Source organism: Nicotiana tomentosiformis, chromosome 6 (assembly GCF_000390325.3).
Source record: "Nicotiana tomentosiformis chromosome 6, ASM39032v3, whole genome shotgun sequence".
In the NCBI taxonomy this organism is placed as follows: Eukaryota; Viridiplantae; Streptophyta; class Magnoliopsida; order Solanales; family Solanaceae; genus Nicotiana; species Nicotiana tomentosiformis.
Genome location: NC_090817.1, coordinates 108026404 through 108048332, shown reverse-complemented (window position 1 = coordinate 108048332; position 21929 = coordinate 108026404). Strand labels below are relative to the sequence as shown.

Genomic DNA, 21929 nt, shown 5'->3' with positions numbered 1-21929 from the left:
CTGCACTCAGATGGTGGGAGAATTACGAGAGATGTTGGCCTATTGGCGCAGCACCCCTTACTTGGCAGCAGTTCTCCATGGTATTTTTGGAGAAGTTCGTGCATCAGTCCCACAGAGAGGACCTGCGCAGACAGTTTGAGCAGCTTTGCCAGGGTGATATGTTCGTGACGTAGTACGAGATAAGATTTTCTGAGTTGGCTCGTCACGCAGTCTGGTTGGTTCCCAGTGATAGGGAGAGTATTAAGAGGTTCATTGATGGCCTCACATATTAGTTGTAGTTACTTATGACTAGGGAGAGAGTAACTGGTGCTACTTTTGATGAGGTAGTGGACATTGCTCGGCAGAAAGAGATGGTTCATAGCTAGGAACGTGGAGAGAGAGAGAGGTTAAGAGGCCTCGTGGTCCAGATGATTACAGCGGTGTTTCTTTAAGGGGTCAATTTTACCACGGTAGGGGTCGTTCTTACAGACACGCTCAGACGAGTCGTTCAGTTCATAGTGGTGCATCATCTAACCATGGTTCATACAATTCTCCTCAGAGTCAGTCATCTCTCAGTGCACTTCCAGCCCCGAGTATGCTCCGTGCACCATCAGTTCAAGGATTATACTAGGTCCTTCTGGTAATCATTCTGGTTCCCGAGGTCCGCCTCAGGACTCGCCACCATTCTTCCAGATGGAGTACTGTGAGTATGGAGAGCTGGGCCATGTGAGGAAATATTGTCCTCGCCATAAGCGAGGTACAGCTTAGCAGAGGAGTCAGGCTACTACTTCTATACCAGTTGCTCCACCACCCGCTCCGCTAGCTCAGGGTGGAACTTAGTTAGCTAGGGGTCACCCAAGAGGGGGAGGCCGATCAAGTGGCGGTCAGGGCCGATTATATGCTTTTCCTACTAGACCAGATGTCGTTGCTTTAGATGCAGTGATCACAAGTATTGTCTTATTGTGCCACAGGGAGGCATTTTTATTATTTGACCCTAGCTTTATCATATTTTATTCATTTCTGGATATGCCCTGTGAGTCCTTAGTTCACATGTTCATTTATCTACGCCGATGGGCGACACTATAATTGTGTACCGGGTGTATCAGTCGTGTATGGGAATTATTGGGGGACTAGACCTGAGTTGGTCTATTATTGCTTAGCATGGTCAATTTATATGTTAACTGGGTATAGTGAGATATCAGATGTTTTGTTTTATGGCCTTGAGCCAAGTGGGGAAGTATGCTATCTATAATTAGATTGCACGATTAGGTGTGGTGTTGGTTTTGGTCCGAGGCATACTTGTTGATTAGTTATGACTTGTAGAGGTTGAGATCGTGGATGACTCGAGTAAAAAAAATTCCTCTATGCGAGTTACATTGCACTTTATGAAAGTATGAAAACTATGGAATGAGTAAGTTGTTATTTTGAAGGATGTAGTGCACACGAAGTATGAAATTGATTGGTCGTGTTAAGGTAGGGTTACTTATTTGAGTGTTGATTGTGCTAAAGGAGCATATGTCCTTTGGCTTGTTCGGGAGGTACAATTTAGATTTGAGCATAGCTGTGTGTTGTGAGGGATTTAGATTTATAGGTATGATGTGGCAATTCATTCTTGAAAGGAAGATCACAAATTCTGAATGGAATGGTCAGTGTTATATATTTAGATGAATGTTATAGTTGCTCGGTAATCCCTGATAAGGGTGTGTGGTTGAAAGGGGATTTTTGTTTTTATTTACAGATATTCATAGGTATTATGATACTCTCCTGGTTGATAGAATGTTGATATTCAAATTATCGATATTATTGGCATGTGAGTTGTTCGTGCAGGTCCATATATTGATGCCATAGCATGTGAGTTATCTGTGCTAGTGATGTTAATGTGACCTCTAGAAAAGCTGGTTACTGTTATTAAACTTGTGTGTATGGGTTCCACTATATATAATGAGCTTATAGCATCACAGTTGTGGTGGTGCTTGTTGAACTTACAATACAGTTCTCTACTTTGAGACATCTTCCATTTTGGGTATGAGGTTGCGTAGTTGTGGATTGAGTTGTATTGGTGTGGCATGTCAATAGGATAGTTGTATTTAATAATATAAGGTCATTGGACCTAGAATGGGTACTATCAGGTTTGATTACGGTATATTCAGGAGTATAATATTGAAATGACTTAGAAAGTGATTATGGTTCTGGTTGGGGCGAGAGAGCTCCATGGTTAGTTGATCTGATGAGTGGTTATGAGTATTTGATTGTTTCTTTCATCATTGGCAGTGCACGATGGTTTTGGAATGAGGTTCTATTGAATGCGGGGTTTAAATACTTGTACTTGGTTGGTTTGGAGTAATTACTGTGATTGTGATCGAGAATGGTGTTGCGAGCATATGAGTTGTGTAGTATGTAATGTGATTATATCTAGGTTTATGACTATGGCTTGATACAGCTTGTTCAGACTTATACGGTATGTAAGATTTAGATCTTGGAAAGAATTTTGGGTATTATAAATTGGGCTCCATGTTTTGGGCTAAGGTTAAATTAATAATTTTTAGTCATGTTATGTTGTCAGGCCTATATAGAATAGGGTGACGTGGGATCACCCCCGGGTAAATGCGTGGTAGATGGAATAGTGATGTGATAGCTTGGAAACAACTCTTGGCACATTCGAGAACAAACGTGTATTTAAGTGGGGGAGATTGTAATGACCCGACCGGTCGTTTTGAGCATTTACGCTCCTTTCAAATATTTGAAGTCTTGAATAACTTCCTACGAGGTATTATGACTAGTGTGAATTGTCGGTTTCTATTTTAAGGTATTTCAGAGTTAGCTTGGATGAATGAATTTTCATGTTGGAAGCTTAAGTTGAAATAGTTGACCGGATGTTGACTTATGTGTAAACGACGCTAGAATAGAGTTTTGAATATTCCAATAGCTTTGTATGGTGATTTTGGACTTAGGAGCGTGTCTGAAAATTTATTTGGAAATACGTAGTAGAATTTAGCTTGAAATGGCTAAAATAGATAGTTGAGTTTGGAAGTTTGACAGGGGAGTTGACTTTTTTATATCGGGCTCGAAATCTGATTCTAGAAATTTGAATAGCTTTGTTATGTCATTTATGACTTGTGTGCAAAATTTGAAGTCATTCCTGATTGATTTAACGGATCATTTGGATGAGTTTTGGATGGTTAACGGATCATTTGTGGCCTTGGTGAGATTGCTGATATCTGTTACTGCATTTTTTGGATTTTCTCTTTCGCGTTCGCGAGTGGGCCCTCGCTTTCGCGAAGAGAAATTTGAGGCAGGCAAGATTTACTCTTCGCGTTCGCGAGGGGGTCTCGCATTCGCGAAGAGGAGATGGGTTGTGCATCGCGTTCGCGTTTAGGGTATCGCGTTCGCGAAGGGAAACAATAATGGGCATTGGTTTTTGCCTTAGCGTTCGCGAAGAAGGGCTCCGTAAAGCATCGCATTCGCGAGCAATGTCTCGCGTTCACGAAGAGCAAATGTTGGGTAGCACATTTTGTGCTTCACGAACGCGAGGGACCTGTCACGTTCGCGAAGAAAAGAGGTCTGGACAGAGAGTTTATGGTTAGTTTTTGACGGATTTGAGCTCAGGAATAGGTGATATTTGGGAGTTTTTCAAGGAAAACAACGAGGTAAGTGTTCTTAACTCAATATTGGTTAAATTACCCGAATCCATGGTTGTTTTTATCATTTAATTGGTGAATTAAGTTGAAAAAGTTTGAAAACCCTCTTGGTTTAAATTGAAGATTTGAGGGTCGAGTGTCAGGACCCAATTTCACCTATAGGTCATGATGGCGCCTAACACTACAGCTAGGCAAGCCAACTTAATAAATTAAGCATACATTGACCAAATTTAAAACAAAGAAAATAATAAAATACCAAATTCTACCAATGTGTGTGTCAAGACCTGGTGTCACAAGTGTATGAGCATCTAGTAGATTATACAAAACCTCAAATACTGTCTGAAATAAAAATAGATAGAATAACAAATACAAGGAGAGACACTAGTAGCTGCAGAACGGCTCAGAAAGGAAGCTCACCACTATGCCCCTGGATAACGTGGGTGTAAGACGATAGGTCCCCCACTAGTACTTGCCTCAGATCCTGCACAAAAAGTGCAGCAAGTGTAGTATGAGTACGTAAACAACGTGTACTCAGTAAGTATCAAGCCTAATCTCGAAGTGGTAGAGACGAGATGGCCGACTTTGACACTCACTATGGGTCAATAATAATAATTGAAATACAACTAGAATATTTAAATCAACATGATTTACAGAATTTACAATAATTTATTTAACCAGCGGGAATAATCAAATTCCTTCAAATGCAAAAATTCTCAATATATTAATTAAATTCATTCAATACAAAAAATTTCCAATTTATAAATTAAATCTCATTTACAGGAATAACAATCAATTCCTTAACAAGCAGGAATAATAATTCATTAAATTCCAAGGATTTTCCAATTTATCAATTAGATTCGCAAGCTGAAATAAACTATTAAAGTATCGTGTAATTATTTTTATTAAGCACGATTTTTTCCGAGGACGTACAGCCCGATTCAGAGTGTCGTGTACACTGCCGAGGGACGTGCGGCACAATCCATAGATGCATCTATCCTGTCGAGGCATTCGGCCCGCTCCAAGAGAAAGGAGGACATTTTCTTATGTACCTCCAGAAGGAGAGTATATTTATTATAAGATAAATTCGGGAGGAAGAACAATTTCTTTTAATAATTAATTAATTTAAACGGAAAATCAAGCATATGAGATTTTCATCCTTTAATATCTTTATCTAACAATTCAAAATATATTCATATATATATATTAATTAATATTAATTAAACAAAAAATATAATTTACACAAGTAATTCAAGTTTTGAGTCATAAACTACCCTGAGTTTAGCATTAATAGTAGCTATACACGGACTCTCGTCACCTCGTGCATACGTAGCCCACGCAATTAGCAACAATTATTCAATTTAATCTCTATGGGGTAATTTTCCCCTCACGAGATTAGACAAGAGACTTACCTCGTCTCAAAGTCCACTTTCCGATTATCTCGTCGCATAAAATTCTCGATTCGATGCCGAAAACTCTGAAACTATTCAAAAGTTATATAAAATAATTAATAAATGCTAAATGATTCGAAATTTATCTATTAAATAAATTACCTTATCCAAAATGGTAAAATTCCTAAAATTCACCTCGGGCCCACGTGATCAGATTCTAGAAATTTTCGGATGGAAACATTACTCATATACTCAAGAACTCAAATATATAATTTTCATCCAATTCCATAACTATTTTCGTGGTTAAAATCCCATTTTTATAAAAATCTCGGTTTTTCATCTAAAACCTTGATTTCTAAGATTTACTAGTTATAATCTACCCATAATCTATGTATTTAACTCAAAGGGTGTAGAATTAACTTACCTCCAAGTTGTTAGTTGAAATATCCTCACAAAAAGCTCAAAAAGCGCCCAAGAATGGAAGAAAATAAACTCAAAATGACTGAGCCCCGATTGTTAACACATTCTGCCCAACAATCATTTTTGCACCTGCGGACCGTGTACCACACCCATGGCTTTCGCACCTGCAAAAAATCCTCGCAGGTGCGAGTTTCACTTGCCTGGGCCAAGGTCGCTTCTGTGCACCCTTCTTCGCACCTGCGCGTTCGCAGGAGGGCAAATTCTCCGCTTCTGCGCTCGATTGCCCCCTTCTCATTTCCGCTTCTGCTCATCTGCGAGGTTCGCTCCTGCGAGCTACTGCTGCACCTGCGAGTGTCGCACCTGCGGCTGGCCAAGCGTAGGTGCAATTCTGACAGTAGCTGGAGGCTTCGATTTTGGCTCCCAACTTCCAATTGGTCCGAGCCTCGTCTGATTAACACTGAGGACCTCCGGGGCCCCGTCCGAACATACCAACAGGTTTGTAATCATAAAATGGACTCGCTCGAACTCTCGGAACACGTAAAACAACATCAAATCTAAGAATCATACCCTAAACCAAATTGATTCAAACTTAAGAATTTCAAGTTCTTTAATTTACTTCCAATGCGAAATATACTTTTGCGTGCAAGTCTTAAATCACTATACGGAATTGTTCCCAAACTCGGAATTCCAAACGGGCTTCAATTACTCGAAAACCTACCACAAACCAAATTTAAAAAAATTTAAACCTTCAAATAGTTGATGGTTTTACTATTAAGCGTCAAAACGCTCCCGGGTTATTTAAAACCCGATTCGGACATACGCCCAAGTCCAAAATCATCATACGAACCTATTGGAACCGTCAAATCCCGATTCCGTGGTCGTTTTCTCAAAATGTTGACCGAAGTCAAACTTGTCCACTTAACGCTAACTTAAGGAACCAAGTGTTCCGATTTCAACCCACACACTTCCAAATCCTGAACCAACCATCCCCGCGAGTCATAAATTAATAAAAACATGTTTGGGGAGTTTTATTTTAGGGAACATGTTTCTAAAAGTTAAAATGACCGGTTGGGTCATTACATTCTCCACCTCTTAAACAAACGTTCGTCCTCGAACGACTTTAGAATAATACCTAAAGTGCTAAATAAGTGTGGATATTTGCTCTGCATGTCCTCCTAGTCCTCCCAAGTCACTTCCTTAATTGGTTGGCCCCTCCACTAGACCTTTACTGTAGAAATCCTCTTGGACCTCAACTGGCAAACTTGTTTATCAACAATGGAAAATGGCTCTTCTTCATAACCCAAACTCTTATCTAGTTGAACTGTGCTGAAGTCCAACACATGTGATAGGTCAGCATGATACTTCTGGAGCATAGATATATGGAAAATCGGATGAACTCCTGATATACTGGGAGGCAATGCAAGCTCATAAGCGACCTCCCCAACTCGTCTCAACACCTAAAATGGGCCTATAAACCTTGGGCTCAACTTGCCCTTCTTCCCGAATCTCATAATTCCCTTCATCGGCGAACCCTTCAAGAGAACTTTTTCACCTACCATAAATGATAAATCACGCGTTTTTTGATCCGCGTAACTCTTCTATCTGGACTGTGTTGTACGAAGTCGCTCCTGAATCAACTTTACCTTTTCCAAGGCATCCTTTACCAAATCAGTACCATATAACTTAGACTCACCGGGCTCAAACCATCCGAAAGATGAATGGCATCGACGGCCATATAAAGCCTCAAATGGAGCCATCTCGATGCTGGATTGGTAACTGTTATTATAAGCAAACTCGGCCAAAGGAAGGAAACCATCCTAGTGACCTCCAAAGTCAATCACACATGCCCTGAGCATATCCTCCAAAATTTGAATTGTCCGCTCTGACTACCCATCGGTCTGCGAATGAAAGGTTGTGCTGAGCTCTACACGGGTCCCTAATTCACTCTGTACTGCTCTCTAGAAATGTGAAGTAAACTGAGTGCCTCTATCTGATATGATGGAAATTGGCACACCATGCAATCGAACTATCTCTTGAATATAAATATGGGCCAACATTTCTAAAGTATACGTAGTCACAACAGGAATAAAATGTGCCGACTTGGTCGACCCGTCAACAATCACCCAAACCGTATCAAACTTCCTCAACGTCCGCAACAATCCAACTACAAAGTTCATAGTAATTCGTTCCCATTTCCACTATGGTATGGTCATCTGCTGAAGTAGGCCACCTGGCCTCTACTGCTCATATTTAACCTGCTGGCAATTTAGACACCTAGCTACATACTCAACTATGTCCTTTTTCATTCGTCTCCACTATCAATGCTGCCTCAACTCACAATACATCTTTGTAGCACTTGGATGAATAGAATACCGGGAACTATGTGCCTCCTCCAGGATCTTTTTCCTCAGTTCATCCACATTAGGAACACACAGACGATCCTGGAGTCGCAGAACACCATGCGCACCAATAGTAGCTTCCTTGGCACCACCTCATAGTACTGTTTTTCAAAAAACCATTAAGTGTGGGTCATCATACTGGCGAGCCTTGATCCACTCAAATAGTGAAGACTGAGCTACGACACATGCAAGAACTCGGCTGGGCTCTAAAATATCTAGTCGCACAAGTCTATTGACCAAGGACTGGATATCCAAAGCTAATGGCCTCTCTTCTACTAAAATGAAAGCCAAACTACCCATACTCTCCGCCTTTCTACTCAAGGCATCTGCAACAACATTTGCTTTACATGGACGATATATGATAGAAATATAATAATCTTTTAGTAATTCCATCCATCTATGCTGCCTCAAATTTAAGTCCTTCTACTTGAACAAATGCTGCAAATTGCGATGATCAATATAAACTTCACAAGACACCCCATAAAGATAATGCCTCCAAATCCTAAGAGCGTGAACAATCGCAGCTAACTCCAAATCATGTACCGGATAATTCTGCTTGTGGGGATTCAACCGACGTGAAGCATATGTAATAACTCGCCCTTCCTGCATTAATACACAACCCAAACCAATGTGTGAAGCATCGCAATACATTGTATACATTCCCGAATCGAAAGGAAACACTAACACCGGTGCTGTAGTTAATGTTGTCTTGAGCTTTTGAAAGCTTGACTCACAATCATTGGACCATCGGAACTGAATACCCTTCTGGTTTAATTTAGTCAAAGGTGTTGCAATAGATGAAAAACCTTCCATAAACCAACGATAATAACCTGCTAAACCCAGAAAACTCCTGATCTCAATCACTGAAGTGGGTCGATGCCAATTCTGAACTGCCTCAATCTTTTTGGGATCAACTCTAATACCTTCACCCGATAAAATATGTCCCAAAAATGCTACAGACTCTAGCCATAACTCACATTTATAGAACTTAGCATATAGCTTTTGTTCCCGCAATGTCTGAAGCACTACTCTCATATGTTGCTCATGTTCATCCTTACTGCGCGAGTAAATCAAAATGTCATCAATGAAGACAATGACAAACGAATCAATATATGGCCTGAATACCCTGTTCATCAGATCCAAAAATACTGCTGGGGCATTAGTTAAACCAGCGAACATTACCAGAAACTCATAATGACCATATCTAGTACGGAAAGCAATTTTCGGAAAATCCGAATCTCGAATCTTCAACTGATGATACCCTGACCTCAAGTCGATCTTAGAGAACACCCTAGCACCCTGCAATTGGTCAAATAGGTCATCAATACGCGGCAACGGGTACTTGTTCTTAATAGTAACTTTGTTCAATTGGCGATAGTCAATACACATTCTCATTGTGCCATATTTCTTCTTCACAAATAATACTGGTGCACCCCAAGGTGGTACACTCGGTCTGACGAACCCTTTGGCTAGTAACCCTTCAAGCTGTTCTTTCAACTCTTTTAATTCTTTCGGAGCCATACGATACGGTGGAATAGATATAGGCTGAGTATCTGAAGCCAAGTCAATACAGAAATCAATATCCCGATCAAGTGGCATACCTAAAAGATCTAAAGGAAATACATAGGAGAACTCCCGAACTACTGGCACTGAATCAGTAGCTGGAGTCTCTACAAAAGTATCTCGAACATAGGCTAGATAAGCCAAACAACCCTTCTCAACCATGTGTTGAGCCTTTATAAAAGAAATTACCCGATTAAATAAACTAACCGATGAACCATTCCACTCTAGCCTAGGCAAAGATGGAATAGCCAAGGTAACAGTTTTGGCATGACAATCTAGAATAGCATGATATGGAGATAACCAGTTCATACCCAGAATAATTTCAAAATCGGTCATCTCGAGCAATAAAAGATCTACTCTAGTTTCATAACCACAGAATGTAATAATACAAGACCAGTAGACCCGGTTCACAATAACAGAATCGCCTACATGAGTGGACACATAAACAGAAGTACTCAAGGACTCACGAGAAACACCCACGAATGGAGAAAATAGAGATGACACATATGAATACGTGGATCCTGGATCAAATAATACTGAGGCATCTTTGCCGAAAATAGAAATAATACCTGTAATCACAACATCTGAGGCCTCTGCATCTGGTCTAGCCGGAAAAGCATAGAACAAAACTGGAGCGCCAACTGGCTGGCCTCCGCCTGGCTGACCTCCACCTCTAGGACAGCCCCTAACCACCTGTCCTCCACCTCTTGGTGGTCAGACTACTGGTTGAGCAACTGGTCCGGTAAGCATAGGCTGCTGACCCTGCTATACTGGTCTACCCCGAAGCTTGGGGCAAAACCTCCACATGTGACTGGGATCCCCGCACTCATAACAACTCTTTGGTGCGATGGGCTGTTGACTAAGAGTCTGGCCCTGGGGACCTAAATACCCACTGGAAGGACCCTGAATAGCTGGTGGGCGGTAAGAACTCTCTGGTATAGCACTGAGATAAGGTCGCACTGGAGTACCTCGAGGAGGTGGTGGTGCTAGAAATAGGGGTCTACTGAACTGCCCTCTCACGAACTGACCTCTGCCCCCAGACGGAGTACCGCTAAACTCTCCAGAGTACCTGAACCGCTTATCTCTCTTAATATGCTCTCGGCTCCGCTGACGCACACCCTCAATCCTCCGGGCTATCTCTACAACTAGCTCATAAGAAGTACCCATCTCAACCTCTCTAGCCATAGTGGCCTGAATACTAGTATGTAAACCAGCTACAAACCTCTGCACTCTATCCGCCTCAGTAGGGAGTATCATAAGTGCATGGCGAGATAATTCAGAAAACCTCGCCTCATAATCGGTCACTGACATCTGACCCTGCTGGAGCGGCTCAAACTGAAACCGCAACTCTTCCCTCTGGGAGGGTGGAATACACCTATCCAGGAAAATACGAGTGAACATGTCCCAAGTCATGGGAGGAGAATCTGCTGTTCTGCCAAGAACATAAGACTGCCACCATCTACGGGCTCTGCCCTCTAGCTGAAAAGTAGCAAAGTCTACCCCATGAGACTCCAATATCCTCATGTTATGCAGTTTTTCCTTGCAACGATCAATGAAGTCCTGTGGATCCTCATGTCGCTCACCCCCAAAGACAGGAGGATGTAGTCTAGTCCATCTGTCCAATAGATTCTGAGGATCAGCGACTACAGCTGGCTTGGGCTCAAGTGTAGCTGCTGTCACTGGCTGGGCTCCACCCATGGGTAGTGCACCCTAGGTATGATATACAGTAATTGCCTATCTATGAGCCTGCATGGTAAGGGTCTGTGTTCCCCCGCCCGCCTGAGATATGGTTAGGTCTGCCGGAAATAAATCGGCCTGAGTCATATTGTCCATGTACCACAGCATACGACCCATGACATCCTGAAATCCCGATGCAGATGTGAAATCCACTGGAGCTGGCTCTGCCATAGGCACCTCATCATGTTCTTCAACAATGGGGTTCTCTGGTGGACCCACTGGCGGCATAACTGGAAATGTCCTGGGACGTCCTCGCCCTCTACCACGGGTTGGAGCCCTCCCTCGGCCTATACCTCGGCCTCTAGCAACTGGGGGAGTAGCTCTTCCCTGGCCTGGAACCTAATTCGAGCGCGTTGTCACCATCTAAGAGAGAATAAGAGAAGGATATTTAGAACTACATCAATTGCACGATGGAATATGAAGAAAGGTAATTTCCTAACACCCTATAGCCTCTCGAAGATAAGTACAGACATCTCTGTACCGATCCGCAATACTCTATTAGGCCTGCTCATAACTTGTGAGACCTACGTGAACCTGACTCTGATACCATGTTGTCACAACCGAATTTCACTTAGAGGTCATGATGGCGGCCAACACTACAGCTAGGCAAGCCAACTTAATAAATTAAGCATACATTGACCAAATTTAAAACCAAGAAAATAATAAAATACCAAATTCTACCAATGTGTGTGCCAATACCTGGTGTCACAAGTGTATGAGCATCTAGTAGATTATACAAAACCTCAAATACTGTCTGAAATAAAAATAGACAGAATGAAAAATACAAGGAGAGACACTGAACGCGGAGCCCGTTCCGAATGCTTCTACGATCCGGAAGTTCTCGCGAAGAGAATAAGATGCTGCTCCCCTTCCCTCTTTCTTTTCCCGCTTTGCTAATCTTCCCCTCTAACGCAGGCCGGGCGGCGACGGGCGCGGGAGGAAGAAACCTAAGAGAAGACGAAGCAGTGATAGCTAACGCTTTGTATTCAGCTTCTGCACTAGCACGGGCAACTGTTGGTTTCTTTTTAGAGCCCCAAGAAATTAGATTGTCACCAAAGTAAATGCAGAATCCAGTGGTTGAGCGACGAATTGTTGGACAACCAGCCCCGCATAAGAGTAACAAAAAAAAGTGTTGAGATAGGGCGATGAGGAAATCTAAGACCATAATATAATGGAGAGTGCCTTTCAAATACCTTAAAATGCGTTTAAGACACTGATCATGAACAGTGATGGGATTGGCCATAAACTGGCAGGCATGATTAACAGCATAGCTGAGGTCCGGTCGAGTGAGAGTGATATATTGGAGAGCACCAACAGTACTCCGATAGGCCTGAGGATCAGAGGGAGGTGTACCATCCAAAGCTGAAAGTTTAGAACCGGAAGCAATTTGTGTAGCACAAGGTTTGCAACCAAGCATGTTGGTCCGGCGGAATCAATCTAAAGCATATTTGGTTTGTGACAGAAGAAGGCCAGAGGAGTCACGCTGAGCTTCAATGCCAAGGAAGTCATTGAGATAACCCAAGTCCTTCATGGCAAAATATTTACTGAGACGGTGAATAAATTGAGTGAGAAGAGATCCGTTGTCACCAGTTAAGATGATGTCGTCAACATAAAGCAAAAGGACGATACAGCCAGTAGAGGAATGGTGAAGAAAGATAGAGTATCGTGTAAATATTATTATTAAGCACGATTTCTGTCGAGGACGTACGGCCCGATCCGGAGTGTCATGTACACTGTCGAGAGACGTGCGGCACGATCCATAGATACTTCTATCCTGCCGAGGCTTTCGGCCCGCTCCACAAGAAAGGAAGACATTTTCTTATGTACCTCCGGAAGGAGAGTATATTTATTATAAGATAAATTCGGGAGGAAGAACAATTTCTTTTAACAATTAAATAATTTAAACGTAAAATCAAGTATATGACATTTCCATCCTTTAATATATTTATCTAACAAATCACAATATATATATATATATATATATATATATATATATATATATATATATATATATCAATTAATATTAATTAGACAAAGAATACAATTTACACAAGTAATTCATGTTTTGAGTCCTAAACAACCCGGACTTTAGCATTAATAGTAGCTACGCACGGACTCTCGTCACCTCGTGCGTACGTAGCCCCCGCAATTAGCAACAATTATTCAATTTAATCCCTATGGGGTAATTTTCTCCTCACAAGATTAGACAAGAGACTTACCTCGTCTCAAAGTCCACTTTCCAATTATCGCGGGGCGTAAAATTCTCGATTCGATGCCGAAAAATCCAAAACTATTCAAAAGTTATATAAAATAATTAATATATGCTAAATGATTCAAAATTTATCTATTAAATAAATTACCTTATACAAAATGATAAAATTCCTAAAATTAACCTCGAACCCACGTGCTTGGCTTTTGGAAATTTTCTGATGGAAACGTTACCCATAATCTCAAGAACTCAAATATATAACTTCTATCCAATTCCATAACTATTTTCGTGGTTAAAATTTTATTTTTATAAAAATCTAGGTTTTTCATCTAAACTCTTGATTTCTAAGATTTACTAGTTATAATCTACCCATAATATATGTATTTAACTCAAAGGGTATAGAATTAACTTACCTCCAAGTTGTTAGTTGAAATATCCTCTCAAAAAGCTCCAAATTCGCCCAAGAATGGAAGAAAATGGGCTCAAAATGACTGAGCCCAAATTTTTAACACATTCTGCCCAACAGTCATTTTCGCACCTGCGGACCGTATACCGCACCTGCGGACCGTGCACCGCACCTGCAGAAAATCCTCGCAGGTGCGAGTTTCACTCGCCTGGGCCAAGGTCGCTTTTGCGCACCCTTCTTCGCACCTGCGCATTCGCAGGTGCGCAAATTCTCCGCATCTGCGGTCGATTGCCCCCTTCTCTTTTCCGCTTCTGCACACAAAAACTCGCATCTGCGAGGTTCTCTCCAGAGAGCTACTGCCGCACCTGCGAGTGTCGCACGTGCGGCTTGCCAAGCTCAAGTGTGATTCTGACAGTAACTGGGAGCTTCAGGTTTGGCTCCCAACTTTCAACTTGGTCCGAGCCTCGTCCGATTAACACTCGGGACCCCCGGGGCCCCGCCAGAACATACCAACAGGTTTGAAATCATAAAACGGACTCGCTCGAACTCTAGGAACGAGTAAAACAACATCAAATCTAAGAATCATACCCTAAACCAAATTGATTAAAACTTAAGAATTTCAAGTTCTTCAATTTACTTCCAATGCGCCGAAATATACTTAAACTACTCGGAATAACATGAAATTTTGCGTGCAAGTCTTAAATCACTATACGGAACTATTTCCAAACTCGAAATTTCAAACGGACTTCAATTACTCAAAAACCTACCCCAAACCAAATTTAAAGAATTTTAAACCTTCAAATAGTTGATTCTTTTACTATTAAGCGTCAAAACGCTCCCGAGTTATCCAAAACCCGATTCGGACATACGCCCAAGTCCAAAATCATTATACGAACCTATTGAAACCGTCAAATCCTAATTCCGTGGTTGTTTTCTCAAAATGTTGACCGAAGTCAAACTTGTCTACTTAAAGCTAACTTAAGGAACCAAGTGTTTCGACTTCAACCTACACACTTCTAAATCCCGAACCAACCATCCCCGCGAGTCATAAATTAATAAAAACATGTTCGGGGAGTTTTATCTAAGGTAACGTGTTTCCAAAAGTTAAAATGACCGTTGGGTCATTACATCGAGTTGTTGTCGAATTTTGGTAAACTTAGTATGGTTAGACTCGTGGTTGAATGGGCTTCCAGATTTTGTAACTTTTGTCGGGTACTGAGACGTGGGCCTCATGGGCATGTTTTGAGCTAAATTTCAGATTTTTATGGAAAATTAGTATTTTCTTATGAAATTAATTCCAATAAATTTTATTGACTGAATCGAATGAATCGTGGATAGATTTAAGGCGTTTGGAGGCCAATTCACGAGGCAAAGGCATAGCGGAGTAAATAATTACACGGTTTGAGGTAAGTAACACTTCTAAACTTTGTTCTAAGGGTATGAATCCCTGAATTTGGTATGATATAAATTGTTGAAGGTGACTCACACGATAGGTGACGAAACGTAGACGTGCACCATAGAAATTGTGTCTTGAATAAATCCTGTGAAGTTGTAAAATTAAAGAATCATGTTATTATATGAACATGTGGCACGTGTTAGAGGAATTGAGCTGAGACTTGTGATAAATATCATGTTTAGGCTATGTGTCGATATTTTAGGACCCATGGGATCGTGTTGTCGTTGAATTAATTGTTCAAAAATATACATTTCACACTTAGTTATAATTGTCCATTGTGAGGATATTTATGGGATTGCGTTGCGCAACGCAGCAAGCCATAATGGCTTTATACATCATTATTATATGGATCGGGGTTGCCCGCCTGCAGCAGGCCTTATTGGCTTTACTATTATTTGGATTGGGGCTGCCCGCCTGCAGCAGGCCTTATTGGCTTTACTATTTTATGGATCGGGGTTGCCCGCCTGCAACAGGCCTTACGGCTTTATGATTATACGTATCGGGACTGCCCGCCTGAACTAGGCCAAATTGGCTTTGCATTACGCTTGGGCTGAAGGAGACCCTCCGGAGTCTGTACACACCCCCAATGAGCATAGATGATCATCGATATTCGGGATGGACTTCCCGGGGCATGGACTTGCCTTACTTACTACTTATATATATATATATATTTGGGATGGATTTTCCTAGGGCATGGACTTGCCTTACTTATTTGTATTGTAATGAGTTATCTGGACATTGGATCTTGTCAGTATCATTTATATATAGGGATAAATTATCCCAGGGCTGGATTGGCCTTATACGGTACTGAGTGATTGACTGTCAGTCGATGTGTATTTATATACGGGTTGGAACACCCCTAGGCTGGATTGGCCATAAACGGTACCGAGTGACCGGATAATTTGTGACCAGTATTTACATGAGGTATTTCTACTGAGATGTCATATTCCTCATATCATGCAGTATTGATCTATTTCACTTGTATTGAGTTTAACTATTGAACTTGAAAGCATGCCTACATTTCTGTACCATTACTTTTACTGGATTATAACTGCAGAGCTCATCATTTCTTCCAGCCTAGAGGTTAGTCTTGTTACTTATTGATTTAGTTGTACTCATACTAGACTCTGCACCTCGTGTGCAGATCCAGGTGCTTTCGGACACGGAGATTGTTTAGATTTCAGAGTACTATCAGTTGGAGACTTTCAAGGTAGTTGCTTGACATCCGCTGATCTTGTCTCTCTTTCCTTCAGTTATTGTACTGTTTTATATTTTCATACAGTGGTTTTTATTAGTCAATCATTGTACACATATTAAATATTCACATACTCAGTGACACCGGGTTTTGAGAGTGTTATATTTGAAATTTAAGATTTCTTCCGCTGAATTTAATAATTTGTTTTCAAATTTAAAAGATATGGTGGATTATTGAGATTTTCGGCTTGTCTAGTATTGAGATAGGTACCATCACGACATGTGAGATTTTGGGTGGTGACACCTTACGAACTCAAATATATGACTTATGTCCAATCCCAAGCTCAAATTCGTGGTAAAATCCAAATATACCAAATTCTAGGTTTTCTACCCAAACCTCACAATTTCTACTAATTTTCATGTCTAAATCCATATATTAACCATGTATTTAACTTGCAATAGGTGGGAATTAACTTATCTCCAAGTTGCTAGGTGAATTCTCCTCTCAAGAAGCTCCAAAGATCGTCCAAGAATGAAGTAATGAGCAAAAATGCTCAAATCCCCGCTTTATACACTCACTGCCCAGCGAGCATCGCGCCCGCGGCAAAATTCTTTGCGCCTGCGGCTTCACGCCCGTGATGAATGTTTCGCACCTGCGGCTTCGCACCCACAATGGCATTTTTCGCAACTACGGTTTCGTACCCGCGATGGCTTTTTCGCACCCGCGATGGATTTTTCGCACCTGCAGCTTCGCCCCCGCGATGGATTATCACACCAGATATCAGCTGCCTCAACTCTTCTTCAAATTCCAAATTCGATCTGTTAACCACCCGGGAGCCCTCGGGACCTTACTCAATTATACCAACACATCCCAAAATACATTACGAACTTAGTCGAGCCTTCAAATCACATCAAACAACGTCGAATTCATGAATCGCACCCCATTTCAAGCCTAATGAACTTTAGAATTTCAAACTTCTATATTCGATATCGAAACCTATCAAACCGCGTCCGATTCACCTCAAATTTTTCACACAAGTCATAATTGGCATTACAGACCTACTCCAACTTCCGGAATTAGATTCTGACCCCGATATTAAAAAGTCTACTTCCGGTCAAACTTCTCAAAAACCTCCAAATTTCTAAATTTCGCCGAACGACTCCAAAATGACCTACGGACCTCCGAATCCAGTTCCGGACGCGCTCCCAATACTGAAATCACCATACAGAGCTATTCACGGACTCAAAAATTCCAAACGGACATCGATAATATCGAAATGCACTTCAACCCAAATTTATGGAATTCTTTCAAAATGCTAACTTCTGCAATAGGTGCCAAAACGCTCCCGGGGCATCCAAAACCCGATCCGAACATACTCCCAAGTCTGAAATCATCATACGAACCTGCTGGAACCTTCAAATCCCAATTCTGAGGCCGTTTACTCTAAAATCCAATCTTAGTCAATTCTTTCAACTTAAGGATTTCGAAATAAAAATTTTCTTTCCAAATCAACTCCGAACTTTCCGAAATTAAATTCCGACCACGCGTACAAGTCATAAAACATGAAGTGAAGCTACTCTAGACCTCAAACCACCGAAAACGCGCTAGAGCTCAAAACAACCGGTCGGGTCGTTACATTTTGGGCAGCAAGGAAAGTATTTGAGCCTCAACAAGGACACTGCCGAATAATGCTGACAAAGATCAATGCTCTTGTTACAACCATTGATGATATTTATGGGACTTATCATGCGTTACAACTCTTCACTAATGCTATAGAAAGTTAATTTTATGAGAGCAACTACATCTCTAACTTCATTTATCTTGATTTACAGTTAACACAAACCATGCGTTACTCAACTCCCATGATTAAGAGACTAACATTTTCAAGATTTTTTTCTAATTAGCTTCTTCTTTTCACGTACGTTCAAATTTTTGTAGACTAGCTATGTTGGGTCTTGAAAAGATGTACTTGCTCTAATAATTAATTGACCCCTCTATTCACGTTCGGTTAGAATGTAAAAATATATTTTTCTGGTTATAATTAATACATTCAGATGGGAGCTAAAAGCAATGGAGCAGATTCCAGAATACATGAAAGTAATGTACCTTGCGTTGTTCTACACAATCAATGAAATGGCGTATGAAGTTCTTAAAGAGCAGGGTATCAACGTCCTACCCTACCTTACAAAATCAGTAAGAATTCATATCGTTGTATTTAGAATATATGTTTTGTCCCAGAGATTAAACATGCCTATTTTATTAATTTCCTATATATCTAATATGCTATTTGAAACGCATGCACGTTAATTAATTAGTGGGCAGACTTGTGCAAAGCTTACTTATGAGAAGCAAGATGGTACTATAATGGACATAGTCAACTCTGCATGAATACGTGGATAACGCATGGATCTCAATTGCAATTCCTATGATATTAATCCATGCATTCTTCTTAGTTACCAACCCAATTACCAAAGAGGAATTGGAATCACTAAGCAAGTACCCAGACATAATTCGCTGGTCTTCAACAATTGTTCGCTTCGCTGATAATTTAGGGACACCATCGGTATGCTTTTATACCTTTTCCTTCACATGAAATTTGTACGGCTCCTCATTCTAATCTATTTTATGGTCCAATTGAATATATGGAGATATATGTGACTAAAGAAAGATATTTCAAAATTTATAAATGTTATAGCGTTTTAAAAACTTTCATAATGACATATACATTCAAAATAAGAAATGAACGAATTGCGATGAGTTTGCATTTCGAATTCAAATTTGTTTAGGTCTATAGTAACAAGGGGCAACGAATACAAGGTTTCAAATCCGTCCAGAAAAATAAGCCCTTATTTTCTTTCGGATCAAAATAGTATGAAATATATGGCATTCAAAAATAATTAATAGACGTTTCAAATTCTCGATGTCTCATACTATAATTTTTCTTTTCCTATATTTATTTCAGTATGAATTGGAAAGGGGGAACGTTCCAAAGTCTATTTAGTGTTACATAAATGAAAAGGGTATTTCCGAAGAAGAGGCTAGAGAACGCATACAACATTTGATAAAGGAGACATGGGAAATGATGAACAAAGCTCAAAGGGAAAACTTGCTATTTTCTGGAACATTTGTTGAAATCGCAAAGAATATTGCAAGAACGGCACAGTGCATGTATCTGCATGGAGATGGGCATGGAATTCAAAACGCTGAAATTAAAAATAGCATATCCAAAATACTTTTTGTCCATATCACAGTTCCTAATCCATTGACTCCTAATCCATCCCTATAATTAGAGCTAGATAGTAGTATAATTTATTTGTATCGAATAAGACTCTGAACTTGTGCTTGCGTAATATTGTTCGTGAAAGCAGCAATGAGTCACCTTATTAATTATGCAATATATAGCTTGTTTTGATGGTTGTTACCCATCATTTCAAGATGTACGTGTTGTATCATTTGATATACTTTAATAATATTTTAGTATTCGGTTGAACTGGTCGTGGTCGTATTGAATGATAACTGTTAAATTTACTAAAATACGTTGAATTATTATAAATATTAGATTTATCAACAATTACTATGAAAATAATTTAAGACAACTTCATTTTCAAATTTATCACCAATTACTCCTTGTAAATATTACAGCTATAAATTTATACAACTCCTAACAAAATTAATCAAATACAAAATGTCATCCAAAAAAAAAAAAGCAAAAACAAAATATAGTCTTAGCAAAAATAGAAAAACGTGGATGGAGAATATATTTATAAAAGGGATATCAAAAAAGGGTAGCGTAAATGAACTTGAAATCTGAGGTGAAGATTCTAATACTGTAAGATGGAGTTAAATAGAAAAATAGAATAAAAGAACAAATAGATGGGAAAGCGATCAATAACATAATGCTCCAATCACTTCAAATAGGTAATAACATATAATGGATATTTTCGTGTTTGTTTATCCTTAAAATCGGATAACAATTGAATTTATACACGATTTTAAGGATTCATGATCCAATTTAATACAAAGTGGTAAATCAGATTAATTATGAAATAAAACACAAAAGATAAATGCAAACCACGCAAGTAGAGCAAACCTAGTCTTGTGAGATTAATTTCCCTCAAGCTAGAAATAATATTATCGATGTCGGAGTAAAATGAACTAGGACAAATCTAGAGATAACAGTTGCAAAGAATACTGCATGAACGGCACAGTGCATGTATCTGCATGGAGATCGGCATGGAATTTCAAACGCCGATATTAAAAATAGCATCTCCAAAGTACATTTTGAGCATATAACAATTCCAAATCCATTGACTCCCAATCCATCCCTATAATTAAAGTTAGATACTAGTATAATTTATTTGTATCAAATAAGACTCTTAACTTGTGCTTGCATAATACTACTGTTAGTGAAAGCAGTAGTGAGTAAGAGAAAGTAGTGAACTTATTAATTACGCGATATATAATTTATTTTGATGGTTGTTACCCATCATTTCACAATGTACGTGTAAATAGATTGTATCATTTGATATAGTTTAATAAAATATTTTTATTATTTAGTTTAACTGGTCATATTGAACGATAACTATTAAATTTATTACTAAAATACGTTTAGTTATTATAAATATCAGATTTATCAATAATTACTATAAAAATAATTTAAGACAACTTCATTTTTCAAATTTATCACCAATTATGCCTTGTAAATGTTTAAGCTAAATATGATACAACTCCTAACAAAATTAATCAAATACAAAATGTCATCTGAAACACAACAAAAACAAAAAATAGTCTTAGCAAAAATAGAAAATTTGTTATAAATAGAATTGTATTTAAGGTGAATGTCTATATTTAGAGAAACTTTAGGGTTTGTTACTTTGTGGTTAAGTCACTTTTCCCCTATAAATAGAGGGATTCTATTCCATTGTAATTCATCCTAAAAAAACAATAGAATTCTCTCTCTTTTCTTTGCAATATTTTTATTTTCTTTTATCGTTTTATTTCACGTTATCATCACGAGACTCTACTGTCTCAAGAAGCCCTTTGAAAAGACTAAGGTATAATTTTTCTCCTTTTTCAGCAGATATAAACCATTGTGTTCTTTACTAATCCCCAGTACCTTCCCACTGTAAAGATCCTGAAATACACATAAATCAGGGAAGAATGCAGCACAACATGACAAATCCTTAGTCAATTTAGAGAGTGACATTAAATTAAATTTAAAGTTAGGAACATGCGGTAAATCGCTTAATATCAAATTGTCTAATATCTTCACATTTCTTGTATGCGCTACATGACATTTACCTCCTGTAGGCACGTTCACACCATTGTTATTTTGGTTTACAATCTTTTGTTTATCTAATAATTTTTTATAGGGTGTAACATGATGTGTGGCACATGTATCTATTATCTAATAATAGTTAAATGCTTTAGACAACAATGAAGTTATACCTGGTATCAGAGTATGACAGTCACCTGGATCAGGATATGGTTTATTCAAGAGTCCCAACAGTTGTTTGTATTGATCCTCTATGAAGTAATG

The 21929-nt window shown here is 39.5% G+C and overlaps 1 protein-coding gene and 1 pseudogene across 1 annotated transcript in view; both read left to right on the top strand.

Moving 5' to 3' along the window:
• Positions 1 to 19802, top strand: part of LOC117273830 ((R)-linalool synthase TPS5, chloroplastic-like) — a 32317-nt pseudogene extending 12515 nt beyond the window's left edge.
• LOC104084665 ((-)-camphene/tricyclene synthase, chloroplastic-like) overlaps positions 1 to 21929 on the top strand; it is a 187584-nt gene that overhangs the window by 127503 nt on the left and 38152 nt on the right. The gene's annotated exons all lie outside the window — the stretch shown is intronic.